This window comes from Bos javanicus, chromosome 20 (assembly GCF_032452875.1).
Source record: "Bos javanicus breed banteng chromosome 20, ARS-OSU_banteng_1.0, whole genome shotgun sequence".
Taxonomy (NCBI): domain Eukaryota; kingdom Metazoa; phylum Chordata; class Mammalia; order Artiodactyla; family Bovidae; genus Bos; species Bos javanicus.
The window spans coordinates 11,137,940-11,154,081 of record NC_083887.1 but is presented as its reverse complement, the minus strand read 5'-3'; positions in this window follow the sequence as shown (position 1 = coordinate 11,154,081).

Below are 16,142 nucleotides of genomic sequence, written 5' to 3'. Positions count from 1 at the left end.
GTGTGTCTGGAAAGTCTTCCCTGGAAAAGCTTCTCCAAGCAGATGGTATGCGTGCGTGCGTGCACGCGTGACTCCATGTGTGCTCAGCAGTGTCCCATTCTTTGCCCAACCCTGCAAGCTCCTCTGTTCATAGAATTTTCCCAGCAAGAATACTGGAATGGGTCGGCATTTCCTACTCCAGGATATCTTCTCCACCCAGGGATTGAAGCTGCATCTCCTGGGTCTCCTGCATCGGCATGTAGATTCCTTACTGCTGAACCAACGGGGAATCCCCCAGGCAAATGGTTTCCTACCAGTTAAAATGAGGGGCAGTGATGGGAGGTGACACTCAGGGAGACAACAAACCCATCTGGGGCTGGAACAGGCATTTGTTGTGTCTCAGGAAAAGCCAAGAACCGAAACTGTGAAAGGCAAGGAGTTCATGGAAGGGAGAGAAGAGTTAGAGCTGAATGAAGGTTGGAGCCCAGGCTCTCCTTCCCAAAAGGAATTTAAATGCCTTCTGGAATGTCACCTACTCCATATCCATTAAACCAACATATTTTAGAAGCTTAGATTTTTGTCTTAAATAAGCTTAGTTTTGCCTCTGGTGAGAACCTAGCCCTTTTCCTGAGGCCTCTCAGGGGCCCAGCCAAGCCCCAGACTTGCTTGCCTAGAGAGACCAAGTAGAGAACTCAAACAAGGAGTCTAACCTGATGGGTGACCATGGGGGTGTGGTTTCCCGAGGAGTCTAGGGCACTGTTTCAATTCTCAGCTCTGTCTATAAAGCACCATCTCCCAATCTGGTTATATTCTTCCCAATGGTAGGGACCAGACACCTTATTTTTTTGTTGTTTTAACCTTCCATGATTTTGCTCTGCAGTTCCATGAGAACCATTGTATTAGATGGGAATTTCTCCAAGGGCAAAGGCTGTATTTTTCTCTATTTATTCAAACAATATTTGTTGAACATCTACAATGGGCCAGGAACTGTAGGGGCTGGCCACAGGATAATGGAGAGGAGGGGCCGTGTCCCTGATCTCATGGGACTTTCACTGGGGAGTTAGACACTAAACAAATAATTATAGTTAATTAAATATTTACAACTGATTTAAGAACTACAAAAGAATGACAAATTTCTATATCCCAGGCACTTGGCCTACCTAGCGCAGTACATATGCATAACAAATATTTGTCGAATGTCTGCCTCTGTGGTTACCTGCATGGACATTAAATGCCCAAGTATATTCTGGTAAGAGCTACTAGGCAAGAAAAACTCTCAGAAAATTTTGGGAAGCCTGCTATAGACAAACCTCAAACAGGTTTCCTTCGTGCAGGATTTTCCCTTGACTTTAACCTGCTGATGTGTACTGGAACGCTAAAGGAGCCCCCGGTGTGCATGGGGCATCACAGGGGCTTGTACTCTGCAGTGACCCAAAAAGCCTAATCATCAGGGGAATCTCTCTTGGAAACACTGAATGTTTTCAGGAGGAACATCAGTGCTCCCTGCCATGGTCAGCAGTTGAGCCTTGGAGAGTCTGGTGAAGATCTGGATTTTTTTCTGGTAAAACAATCCTGCCCCTTGTTCAGGGAACACACTCTATGGCACACAGATACCAGGGGAATATTGCTCCTACTTAGGGTTGCTTGAGACACACTTATACTAAAAAATTTTATTTGTGTTTATCTAAAATTCAGGGCTTCCCAAGTGGTGCAGTGGTGAAGAATCCACCTGCCAATGCAGGAGATACAAGAGACACGGGTTTGACCCCTGGCTCAGGAAGATCCCCTGGAGTAGGAACTGGCATCCATTCCAGTATTCTTGCCTGGAAAGATCCCACGGACAGAGGAGTCTGGGGGACTACAGTCCACGGGGTCACAAAGAGTCAGACAAAACTGAGAGACCGAGCATATCTGAAATTCAAATTTAGGTGGGCATCCTATATTTTTTAAAAAATAGGTGGGCCCTACTTTTGCACCTGATCTGCTGGCTACCACAAAGTCTGCCCGTGGAGAGCTAGGCTTTGAATCCAAGGGGCTGAGGAGGCCACCCTGCAGGTGCCATCCTGGCCAAGCCCGCAGAAGCCAAGTCAGCTGTTGTGCAGATGTGCAGGACAGACCTTGCTGGGAGGCGCTCCCGCGCCGCCCTACTTGGCCCGGGTCCATTGCTGGGGAGCGGGTCAATTTCACACTTCTCATTTCAAAACCAGGAAAAAGATGACTTCTGTCATCAAATTTCTGTGGTGCGGAATAGACTGAAGTGGTAATTCTTAACCAGGGGCAATTTGGCAAAGTCTGAAAATAGTTTGGTTATCACAACTGGGAGTAGGGGGGCAGTGTTACCGGCATCTAGTGGGCCCAGGCCAGGATAAACACCCTACAATGCACAGAGAAGCCCTTGCATCCAAGCGTGACCCCATCCAAGACACAAACAATGCTGAGGCTCAGAAACCCTGGGCAAGAGAAAGCATGACCGTGTTTCAGAAGCAAGACCAACCCTAAGCAAATGTGCGAAGAGGAGAAAGTTTTAGTTCTCTATTCCCTGACCTTTGTCCAACAATCCCCACTCTGCAAAGAGTCCCTACGTTGCTTTTGCTTCCTTTGAGAAAAACAATATCTGTGTACTGCACCCCAATTTTTATGATGGTATCAATGACACAACGTGCTAATTTTAAAAAAACATGTTCCTGTTCAAAAGATGGTGTGGCAGACCTTGCTCATTCCTTACTTTGGAGCCAATCTTCTCTTTTTTCTTACTAGGAGGACATTCAGCTTTGTCCAAGGAAGCAAGGTACTCTGTTGAAAATATGGACCTCCTCAAACTTCGACTCAGCTAGAGGTGGATATGAGATAGGACAGGAAGTCTGCTGGGTGGAGGTTTCAGGAGGAGACTGTCACTAAATGTGGTCAGACTTAACTGGCACCTGGACTGAGGATGTGATTTGAGACAGAAAAGTAGCTTCCATCTTGTAAGTGTGAAGAAAAGAGCCACACCCAGAAGGTGCTTCAGCAAGAGGCTGGAAGAGAGCTCGAGTCCTGTGGGGGAGTGGGGGGGGGGGGCCTGTGGTTTCCTTCAGCTGGGGTTCCATACTGCACCAGGTAGCTCAAGTCTCCTCTTTACGAAAGAAAGACAAACAATTTGGTTCCAACGCTCAAGATGGGTTTCTGGTCCATGCAACTCAACTCAGTTTTAATGGAGACACAGGCCTGGAGAGGAAAATGCTTAACGCGAGCCTGGAACCCAGTGGTAAGATCCTGGGAGCTGTGGAGCTCCTCAGAAATAATGAAGTTCTTAGGGACGGGGACCCTCCCATCTCTTCATCATTCACACAGCGTGAGCTCCTCTGCACATGGGTAGCTGCCCCAGGTCTGACCCAAGGAGCAGATTAGATAAGCACTCGACTATTAATGTTGCTGGTCATTGCTACAAAGGGTGGTGACAACTGCAAGGAGATAAATGATTATAGGAAAGGCACACGGGAGTTCCCCAGGGGGCCCAGTACAAATAATAATTGACTGGCCTTCATTAGGACCCTATCCTGTGAGGACTCACAGGACCAGGAAGATGCTTTGGATGGCACTGACTTTTGAGAGAACAAGATCAGCATGGATCCAAAAAGAGAGGGTCTGGGAATCCTCCTTAACATTGACACACAGTATCCGCTCTCTTTTCATATCCACTTTAGGTGTATAGGAGGGTGGGGTGGAATATGATAAAGAAAAGGCCATCCTTGGAAATTCCCTGGTGGTCCACTGATTCAGACTCTGTGCTTCCACTGCAGGGGGCACACGTTCAGTTCCTGGTTGGGGAACTAAGATCCTGCATGCTACTCGGCCTGGCCAAAAAAAAAAAAAAAAGCCATTCTCAATATTAAGGGCCTGTTTGCAGAGATCAGCAGCCACCCTTCCCTTAGCGGAATTCACCCAGGTGTCTAGCCTCATGGGAACAGAGCCTGTGATGAGGTATCACATCGTTCTGATATTATGGACCTAATCAGAGGAAGGGCCCCCTACCCCCAGTTCACACCCCTTTTTGTCCCCCGCCCCGTCCAGACCCTCATCTGTGTGTCCCAAACAGGGCTAGGCTGGGCCAAGAAGAAGGGCTAGGTCAGAAGCTGCTTCTTATCAGGATGTGGCCTTGGGCTCCTGTCCCCATCTCTCTGTTACTTGAGGCTTCCTCATCTGCATGAATGGTGTCAATCACAGCACCTCCTAGGGTCCTTGTGAGGAGTAACAGGAATAATTCTCAAAAGGGCCAGACAGACACACGACCGTGAACGCTGGGTTGCCTTATTTAAGGATCCGATTGCTTTACTCGGTGATCTGAGAGAACACAGAGTGGTCCAGCCGAGTTCTCAGAGAGGAAGAAAGTCACCCAGCGGGCACTGAAGCGGGTACTTCTTTGGGGGGTGGGAGGGGTGCTGCTCTGCCCTGTCAGGCCCGAGGTGCCCACTGCCCCACCTCTCAGGCCTCGTGATGCTGGCTGGACACAAGCCCCGGGGCCCTGAGGGCGTGGAGTCACATGGGAAGCCAGCAGCGGTCCAGGGGGAGGGGGCAGACACTGGGTGACTGAGGAGAGCCGCGGGGAGGGGCGGGAGGCGCGGCACCCCCAAGTGTTAGGAGTGCAGAGCCTCCCTTAGTGAGGTGAGTCTGCATAGATGGTCACAGAGTCCTCAGGTTGCTCCTGCCAAACACGATGTATATGTTTAAACTGGAGGACAGAGTGTGTAAACCATTAACAGGCCTCCCAACAAAGCGACAATGATACAATATGCCCTTGTTGGGAGGCCTACCTGAATTCTGCCTTTGTGTAATAAAATCTGTGCAAACGGCCTCTGGGCTGGGAGCCACTGTAAGCAGGCTTTTTATCTAAAAGCCTTACCTAAGAAACACAATAGCCCAAGTTCACCTGACATGATTTCTTTTCAAGGGGTGTGTGTCTGTGTGTGTGTGTGTGTTTTCTGAGGGGGAAGGGAAGCAGGTAAGTGAACCACACTGGAATTCGCATGTCAACTTCTCACTTGTGAAATCTGTAGGGGAAGAAAGAGAGGGCGTAAAATGCGATGGTTGAAATCCCACATGGAGGGGGATTCGACCAGAGGCAGCCACCCAGTGGTAGGCTCTGTGTCCCACTGGCGCACCCTCGGTTAAACAGTACATAGGTTCTGGGATTTTTATTCTTCCCAGAGGAGAAGAGGCTGCTCATGACCTGGGCAGACCTGGCCACCACACACCTTTCTCTAGGGATCCTCAAGCAGTCTGTCAACATGGCCTCATTGTTAAAGCAAGCTCCCCACCCCCTGATGTGGTCAAGAGAGCCTGGAAAGAGCCAACAAGGGCTCTGTCCTATTTCCTCATCGGGGAGTGACCTTGAGTCCCCTCACAAGTCTGAACAGGATCTTGCTGAAATATTTCAGCAGGATTTCAGTACCTCTGTCACTAAGATTCTCCAGGTCCACAGTAACGAGTGTCCCTGACATCCCTCCTTAGGTTCCTTTGTTTATTTCTACCCCAGCAGAATCCCACGTGCATGCACAGTTGCTTCAGATGTGTCTGATTCTTGGCGACCGCATGGACTGTAGCCTGCCAGGCTCCTCTGTTCCTGGACTTTCCCAGGCAAGAATACTGGAGTGGGTAGCCATTTCCTTCTCCAGGAAGTCTTCCTGACCCAGGGATCAAACCCAGGTCTCCTGCATTGGCAGGCGGATTCTTTACCAACTGAGCCACCAGGGAAGCCCTAAATCCAATGATAAGTATCCTTAATCACAGACAGAAAGGGAGAAGGACAAGCAAAGATGGAGGCACACACCGGAGTGATGCAGCCACAGCCAAGGACCGTCTGGAGTTATCAAGAGCTGGGAGATTCAAGGAACGGATTCTCCCCTAGAGCCTCTGGCAGGTGCACATCCCTGTGGCCGCCTTGATCTTGGATATCAGCCCTCCAGAACCATGGAGAGTATATTTCTGTTGTTTCTAGTTACCCAGTTTGTGGGAATTTGTTACAATAGTCCTAGGAAACTAATATAATCTCTAAGATTTAAGACTAGAAAACCAAAAACAGGAAACAAGGAGAAAGAATATATGCAGTAGATAGTGTATAGTATGTGCCACTCTTGGTATTTTTAAGAAATACGTTTTTAAGAACACATTTGCTGATGCTAAAGCTGAAACTCCAGTACTTTGGCCACCTCATGTGAAGAGTTGACTCATTGGAAAAAACTCTGATGCTGGGAGGGATTGGGGGCAGGAGTAGAAGGGGACGACAGAGGATGAGATGGCTGGATGGCATCACTGACTCGATGGACGTGAGTCTGGGTGAACTCTGGGAGCTGGTGATGGACAGGGAGGCCTGGCGTGCTTCGATTCATGGGGTCGCAAAGAGTCGGACACGACTGAGCGACTGAACTGAACTGAGCATATGACTCGAGGATATAAAAGATACTGGCAACAGGGCTACCTCTGGAGAGAAAGGCACTTGTGTTGTGTTCTAAACAGCATGCCCTGGAGAGGGCAGCACTCTGATCAGCAGAATAACGGCCCCCTACAATGACATCCACATGCTAACCTCCAGAACTATGACCGGGTTATTATGTTCAATGGCAAGAGGGAATTAAGATTGCAGATGGGCCTAAGGTTGCTAAAGATCTGACCATAAGATAGGACGATTATCCTAGACTGGCCAGGTGGGCCTAGGAGTCACAAGAGTCTTTACAAGTAGAAAAGGGAGATGTTGGAATATTGGTGGTGGTTTAGTTGTTAAGTTGTGCCCGACTCTTCCGATCTCATGGACTGTAGCCCGCCAGGCTCTTCTGTCCATGGGATTCTCCAGGCAAGAATACTGGAGTGGGGTGCCATTTCCTTCTCCAGGGGATCTTCCTGATCCAGGAATCAAACCTGGGTCTCCTGCATTGCAGGAGGATTCTTTACCAGCTAAGCTACAAGGGAAACCCGACCGGAATGTTACTTGATTAATAAAAAGAAAGGAAGTTCTCATACACAATAACACAGGTGAATTGCAAAAGCATCATGTGAAGTGAAAGAAGCCAGTCACCAGGGATGACATATGGCTCCACTCACAGGAAAAATCCAGAAGAGGAAAATCCATACAAGTCAGAAAACAGATTAGTGGTTGCCAGGGACTGGGGAGGAAGGAGCATTACAGAGGAGGTGATGAGCACACGCTTTCTTTCAGGTGTGCTGAATGTGTTCTAAAATTGACACTGGTCATGGACACACAACTTTGTGATTATCCACAAAGCCATGTAAGGGAGTCAGTTGTATGATATGTAAATTATGTCTCAATCAAGTTGACTTAAAAAAAGTAGAAAAGGAAGACAGAAAGGGATCAGAGTAGGAGGAGTAACCTATCACTGATGGCCTTGAGGATGGCTGGGGCCCACAAACCAAGGAATGCAGGCAACCTCTAGAAGTTGGAAAAGGCAAGCAAGCCTCCGGAAGGGATGAGACACCTTAGGCTTAGCCCAGCGTGACCCGTTTCAGACTCCTGACTTCCAGAACTCTAAAAGAGTAAATCTGTGTTGGCAAGCCACTCATTTTCTGATAATTTGTTACAGCAGCAATAGAATACTATTATAAGTACTTCTTACATCCTTTTGAATTTTGTGCTGTGTTCGTATATTACCTCTTCAAAACTCAAATCAAAACAAGGCAAAACGCCTATTCAGAACAGTGATTTGATATCATTTGGGAAATTTTCAAATATTTGTAACACTCTTCTTCAATAGAAATACAATGCAGCCACAGATGTGAGCCATATGTGTAATTTTAAATTTTCTCATAGCCACATTTAAAAAAAGAAAAAGAACCAGGTGTAATAAATTTTAGTAATACAATCTGTTTAACCTATTATATCTAACATATACCATTTCTATATATAATATAAAATTATTAGAGATATTTACATTTTCTTCCACACACTAAGGCCTTGAAATCTGGTGTGCATTAGTCAGAGCACATGTTCATTTGGACACGCCACCCTGCAGGCACTTAGCAGTGCCATGTGTCTAAGGAGCAACACGAATATATCAATACGACAGCAATTTGGGGTGCAGGGTAGGCTTTTCACCTTTTGAGCATGCTACATCATGCCTAAGAATGTGGCTATGAAGATATTTATTGCAGCATTGATCAAAGGATAAAAATCTGAAAATAAAAACAGTCTCCAATGCAGTACAGACACACTTTGGATATAATGTAGACATTAAAAAGAATTAGCTAAGGCTACATGAATTGACCATAAAATATTGACCATGACCCTGGGTATTACTAAATGAGAACAACCAGGTATGCAGTGTTTTTGGATAATTAAGAAAACCAACCAACATATAAATACGATATTATTCACACAAAGCTGGTTACTCTGCCCGACAGTACAAATACTGTACTGTTATTATACTATCATTACAAACGATTTTACAAAGGTATTATGAATACTATCATTAATACTCCCCTTGTACACATTTTGTTGTGTATTGCTTTGTAATTTAATAATTGATGGATAGAGAGAAATATTGATAAATAGATAGACTCAAGAGTAAGTTGCTAATCAAATCCTTAGGAGCATCCCCAGTGATCACACCATTGCCAAAGCATAAGCAACCCCATCAAAGACTCTCTCCTTACCATAACCCTATATAGAACTGACTCCTTCTTTTACCAGGTACTTTTTCCTAATGAGAGAGAGGATCTCAAAATATGCTCTATGTAACAATACTTCTAAATACACACACCAAGTTACTATGCCTGTAGAATCTACCAGTCTGCAATAGAACGAAGGTCTATTCTGCTATTCTGAGAAACAGTTTGCATCTTTCCAAACTCACACTTCACCAAACCCATCCACCCAATACCCAGATAATAATGAGATTTTTAAAAACTTGTATGTGGGGGGGGGTGACATGAGGGAGGGAGCCACGATGGGGTGCCTACCAAATAGAAAGCAAGAGGTTCCATGAATGGATTAAAAGAAACTCCCAGAAGGTTTCTAACACTGCAGACCTTGGAGTCTCTTCCAGTGTGCAGCACTGATCAGTATTATTGGGTACACAGTGCCTTCAGTCTGGTGCGAGGTCTGCCGTCCTGTGCTAGCAGTATGCAACAGGGAACTCAGGCCCTACAGTATGGCTGTCCAGCCTGCAACGTCCAGGGAATGAGACTCTAATCTGGGTAATTCGGACACGAGTTAATCCTACAGCACAGTGCCCCTGTAAAGTGAGTCACCACCTGCTAGCCTGATAGTCTGTCACTCAAACAGCCCAATTCAGGAAGCAGCATACCTGTGTTCCTTGGACTGACCTGTGTGACTGTGTACCTGAGTATTCCTTCCAGGCAAAGAATGACCTGTCGAAGAGTTTGGCCAAGATCCCAAGGTTGTCATAATATTTTTGCTTTACGTCTTTTTTTTCCCCATGGCAAGTAACATTCAAAGCGTTACTGAGACTTTGTTTTGTATTCTTCCCCTTCCTGCATTTTAAATATTTGGGAAGGAAGGGCTGGGGGTGGGGAACCCTCTGATGCACTCAGAAGTGGGTGCTGGCACTTACTGACCTTCTCTTTGCTCTACACACTAATTACAAAGCAGCAGAGAGAATCCAGGAGACCACAAGTCAAACTTCGACAAATATTTCTTGGGGCTTAGTATGTCTCCTGGACATGAGACCCATTCTTTTGATCAGTCCAGTCGCACAAGGCCCTAGGCCGAGAAGGGCCCGGTGCTTGGTTTAGAGCTCTGCTGTCATTGTAGAATTCTTAAGAATTCTTTGGTATATCTTCTATGCTCACACAAATAGACACGCACAACTGTGATTCGGCAGCAGCCCTGCAGCACAGTGGGCAGTGTGCCCAACAGCTGTCCAAGTCATCCACATGCAGGAGCAGCCTCGGGCACTGGGGTACCATGGACCCACAGGGGTTGGCCGGGCCATGACCTCGACCCAGATGTATGGCAGTGGCCACAGCAGCAGAAATAGCTGGGTCCCAGGCCCAGGGAAAAGGAGACCCATGGTGGGAGGCCAGCTTGCCCATCAGTCCCTAGAGCCCGACCTTGCCGTGCCCGCACAAATATTAGCTCTCCCACCTGAGCACTAGAACAGGAACTACAGGCACTTGGGCAGTAAACTTCGAAAGTAAATTATTATAAAACAGAAGCATAAACGAGGACATCAAAATAGAGCTTCTTATGGAGTTAATTAGAATGCAAAGAGTTTAGAATCACCAGTTTGGAAACTGCTGCCAAACACTGCAGAGAGAATGTCTACAAACTTAGAAAGGGGAATTAATAAAAATATGAGAGCACTGAGTAGAAAAACCCTACACTATTTTCATTCGAAGCTTTAGATGAACCGATGATTAACAAAGAAAACAATTTTAAAATTAAAATTTTCTGCCTAATTGAAGGTAAGGCAAAGCATGCATGAATATGTTTTAATCTATATAAAAAGTATGAAGTCACTTGTTTCTTGTACAGCCTCTACAAGCTGACAGAAACTATCAGAGGAAACACTAAAAGGCCTTTGCATAAATTTACATGTGAAATTAAATTCAGGCTAACATTAACTGCTTTGTAGAGTTAAATCTTTTTAGAAAAACTGTTCTACAAGAATTAGTTCTAGATGTGTGAAAATCTTATATACTTTGAAATTATCAGAAATGTAGCCTAATGTGACAGTCTATAACATGTTCCTAACTCTAGTAACTCTAGATGCATCAGATTTCTCAAAATTAAAAATTATCAGAAATTACTTTCTATCTTGAATTTGTTAAGAATGACTGACATCACTTTCAAAATTAAAGTATAAATATATCAATATCATTAAAGGTATAAATTTGATGACCTGAATTTGCAGAAAACTGAGCCAGTGATCTTGTGATCAATCAAAATACTGAATTAATGCATTGCATTTATGTATTCTATGAAATTATGTCATGAAAAATATTTTTGTAAACTTTAAGTACGTGTTATTTCTCATGAATTGACATTACTCTTACTATGTTTCATAATAAAATATTTTTAAGGAAAAATCTTTATGTTTTTGTACCTTTAATGGCACTTTTTCCTGCTTTTTGAACACAGGCTTGACATTTTCATTTTGCACTGAGCTCTGCAAACTTTATATAGCTGACCCTGGATACAACATTGCATTCAAGTCAACAAATGTATATTGATTGAATTGTACGTTGTATGATTAATCAAGATGAAAATGTGGGAGATGTATCTTCAAGGAACTTATATTCTATTGTTTCAGGTCAAATAATTTTAATATATGGTAGAATTTAAGTCAGAGAAGGCAATAGCCCCCACTCCAGTACTCTTGCCTGGAAAATCCCATGGACCAAGGAGCCTGGTAGGCTGCAGTCCATGGGGTCGTTGTGGGTTGGACACGACTGAGTGACTTCACTTCCACTTTTCACTTTCATGCATTGGAGAAGGAAATGGCAACCCACTCCAGTGTTCCTGCCTGGAGAATCCCAGGGACGGGGGAGCCTGGTGGGCTGCCGTCTATGGGGTCACACAGAGTTGGACACAACTGAAGCGACTTAGCAGCAGCAGCAGAATTTAAGTATCATGTAATGAACAATGAAAGTATTATGAGAATATAGAGGGAGATTAGTCATTTAATTTATGACCTCTTAGGATCCTCAAGTAGCTTTAAGGGACAACTCAAATGTTTCTAAATTCCTTCCTGACTTCCTCAGGAGGCTTAGGCCTGTGTCCCAAGTTTCAGGTTACCAGTATTCCTAGTCAGTTGGCAATTACATGGTTGGTAGTATCAGAAGGAATAATGCCTTTCTTCATTAAAGCCCTTCTTCATTACCAGCAGCATGAAGATGAATTGTGGACTGAGTCCACATATGGCCTAGTCCATGCTGCTATGCCTAAGTGTAGTATATATTATTTATTCTTCCATTCCATGTCCTCAAAAGTTTGGAAGGTAAATGACCTCATCTAATTCATGCATCATTCCAGATCTGTCCACTTGCCTTGATTTTGACCTTGAGAGGAGTAATACCTTGTGCTTAAGGAGCCAGATCCCTGCTGCCTTGGCCAGCATCACAAGCCACTTCAGTGACTGCTTGCTTAGACCCTGGAATCGCTCCTAGGCGCAACCTAACAGCAGCTGGCCAAAGCACATACCTCTAGATTCCTGCCTTTTGACTTAGGAGTTTTCTGTTGCTATTGAGACATGAGTTATCTTAGGGCCCACTTGGCATCCATATATGCACAATGCAGAAAATACATGTGAGTTAATACCTCTTGGGACAGACTTTGACTAATGGGTGTGAACACTAGCAGATAAATTCTTCTCCTTTTGTTCTGTTGAATGGACTGTTCCAGAGATGTAGTTTCATGTGACTTCTCTGGAGACATCCTCTGAGGCCAAGCAATAGTTCCTGAAAGCTATGGGCAGCTCAGAGGCACATTGCTTTGCTTTTGCTTTTTCCTTCTGTGTTAACTTCCTCTCTTTTCACATCACTGCCTCTTCCTTAGGATTTCACATCTAAGTAAATTATTACCATGTAAGAATTTGACTTGGGTTTAATTTTCTAGGACATATGGGCTGAGATATTAATATGCTGTAGGTGTATTTCTGACATGAACACTTAGGCAGCACTATAATCTGGTTAAAAGCATAGACTCAAGCTGGGCCACCTGGGTTCCAATCCCAGCTCCTGCATTTAGCACTGGTATGACACTGAGTAAGTCACTCAGTCTGCATTTTCATCACCATTAGCAAAAATGCATGTTAGTAGCTACCTCAAAATTTTTATGTGAGATTTATAAGGCACATAGTGAGAGTTATGTGTGTTAAATAATTAAAGGAGAAAAAGAGACGAACATTGAATTTCTTTGCTAAAGAAAACTCCCAATCAAAACACAGATCCTATCAGCAGACTTCACCTTTTGACCAAATTGAATTCAAGGAACTAAAGATAGAGGAGCCTTGGGGGATAAAACTTGGAATGACAAGAACTGAAGCTGAGTCTCACCTACTATGCATGGTGGTGTGGGAGAGAGCTGACTGTTAAATATTCAGGCATGTTGTGATTTCAACTGTCATTAGCTTGAAATTGGCCATGATAGCATTTACACTGTGGAAACCGGCAAATGCCATAAATCAGGGCTTCACATTTCTTCTGAGTCTCAAAAATGCCACGAAGAGTAAGTGGAAATATTTGTTAAGCTATGAAGTGTTACTACAAAAATTAGCATTAATATTTGCCTGTCACACCACTAGATAAGGGCTTGGATCTCTGTATTATTTGGCTCCATTCAAATCAAGAGCCCTTGAGGCTTCTGGTGACTCCTCGTTTCTGCCTCAAGAAAAGAAAGACGCCTAAAAGACAACACGGGGCTTAGTAAGAAGTGTTCTCCGTGATCTCAGTTTCAATCACGTCACATAAATTTCCTCAATTTGTGTCACAGATTTTTCAAAGCATTTAAAGTATTAATTTTATCTCACATTTGTGTATAATGGAGAGACTTGAACTACAATCAGTTCCTTGCTCTCCATTCCTAACTTCACTCTCTTTCACTCACATTGCCCATGTCTCTTCCTTCTTCAGTAGCATTCTCTCCTCCAACATTCTTGTTTTACCCTTCCCCAGCCTCCCACATTGCCAAATTCATTTTTATTTAATGGATTTCTGTTCCCTTATCACTTGGGAACTCTTTTCTAATTTCCAGAATTAAGGGAAGTACCTTTCTACCTATTTTCATTGTAGCCACCACACACGTCATCTTATCTATTATTTCTGTGAAAGAAAATTCAGCTCATTTCCTGGTCTCCTTTACAAGGCTGTGCATTTCTTTTTTATTATGTATCCCCATATTTAGTGCAGTTCTTGGCTCATAGTAGATTTCAAACACTGATAAATTTCTATATGGCCTTAAAAAAATTTTCCCCTAATTCCTACATGAATATTTATATATCCATAGAAGACCAATTTTGCTATAGGACAGCTTACTTGAGTAGAAAATTTGTAAGTGTATCAAGTATAGCTCAGGAATCTATAAGCTAATGTCTAACATGTCAGATACATGGATATATTCTAGCATAAATCACTCATTCTGGATTTTCAAACCAAAAAGTGTACATTTCCTTATAGAAACCGAAGGGAAAAGGAGTCTGAGAGCAAAGGAATCATTTCTGAAGTCTCTGATAATAAGGAAGGACACAAGGATCCTCAGATGTCACCATAACCCTGGATTTATTCCTGGGTAGACTTGCTTTTATTAGATAGGAAACTGTGATCCTCTGTCCTAGTATATTTCAAGGAATATTTTAATTAAAATGTGTTCAGCATGCATGAGTTAGCATACTGGAAATGTCATTTTAACAGAAAAACTTTCATGTGCTTTGTGGCTGTGAACCAAGGAGCCAGTAAACAAATGGAAACTACAACCAAAAAGCCATTTTTAGATTGGAAACTTAGAGGTACTCTATTTCGCACTAAGAATTTCTCTTCCTCATTGGGCTTTTATCTTTGCATTTCTTTAAGAACTTCTCATTTATCTCAAAATAATCTCCCTTTCTTAGTATCTCCCCTTAACAAGGCAGCACCCTTCTGCCCTTGGAATCTTGTCAATTACATTTTGGATAGAATTAGGATATGTTCTTCTTTATTACCCATTTTCCACCAAAACAGAGAAAATCACTTTATCCCCCCTGGATAAAGTAGAAAATCATTAAAATTGGTCCAAGACCATACTACAAAGCTACAGTAATCAAACAAGCATGGTATTGGCACAAAAAACAGACATGCATCAATGGAATAGAATAGAGAGCTTAGAAACAAGCCCACACACCTACAGCCAATTAATCTTCAATAAAGGAGGCAAGAAGACACAATGGGAAGACAACAGTCTCTTCAGCAAGTGGTGCGGGGGAAGTTGGACAGCCACATGCAAATCAATGAAGTTAGAACACTCCCTCACACCACAGACAGAAATAAACCTCAAATGGCTTAAAGACTGAAATATGAGAAGTGACACCATGAAATTCTTAGAAGAGAACATAGGCAAAACATTCTCTGACATAAATTGTACCAATGTTTCCTAGGTCAGTCTCATAAAGCAATAGAAATAAAGGTAAAAACAAATGGGAACTAATTAAACTTAAAAGCTTTTGCATGGCAGAGAAAAACACGAAATAAAAAGACAACCTGCAGATTGGGAGAAAATATTTGCAAGCAATGCCAACTGACAAGAGCTTAATTTCCAAAATATACGAACAGCTCATATAACTCAACAGCAACAACAACAAAAAATTGAAAAATGGGCAAAACACCTTTTAGTTCTTTTAGTCATTTCTCAATGATAAGAACCGTGCATAAAAGAAAATCTTCATCTCTCTTATTCACATCCCTAGAGGCAAAAAAACAGATAGCAGCACAGTAAATATAAATGGATGGCTCAGTCAAGGCACTGTAGCCAAATGATCACCTGTCTTTACACAGAGGCAGAAGCAAACTCTGCAGCTTCACCAGGCTAGACTCATTCCAGCAAAGGGCACCCCTGTGTACTTGCAGGAAGCTACTATCTTATAAAATGCCCTCCATGCATCCAGGGCTTAAGAACAACTGTAGAAGTGAGCAGATCAGAGGCTCAAAGGCACAGAAAACTCCCAACAATATACCAGGTAGAGCTCTTGCTTTGGGTTTGCAAACTATTGTTGGAAACCTTACATGGAGTCAAGATTCAGAATATTCACAAATTCCATTCAATTTCACAAATGTGCTATACTTTTGGACATACCCTTGATTGAGATGGAGAAGTTTATCCAAGAAGCAAACCTTCTTTAAAAAGTGAGTAATTCACATTTCTTGGGAGATATGGTAACTAAAACAATCAGAAGGAGGAAGGTTTGACAGTGACATCTAAAATACCTTTTTCATATTACCTAACACATTCCGTCTGATTAGCATCATTACTCCCAATTTCAGAAAACTGAGATGAAGAGCCATGTAGAACTAGATTTAAAATTCAGTTTCTCAGCTCGGATGGGATGGGATGGTCTTCAACTCTGTCTCCAAAGCCCTTTCTTCTGCATCATGAAACCCCTCATGAGGCTCTTTAATCGCAGCAATAAAGGGACGAAGAGTAGGACACGACCAACTGTATCACTGGTCCCTTGGCTTTTGACTCA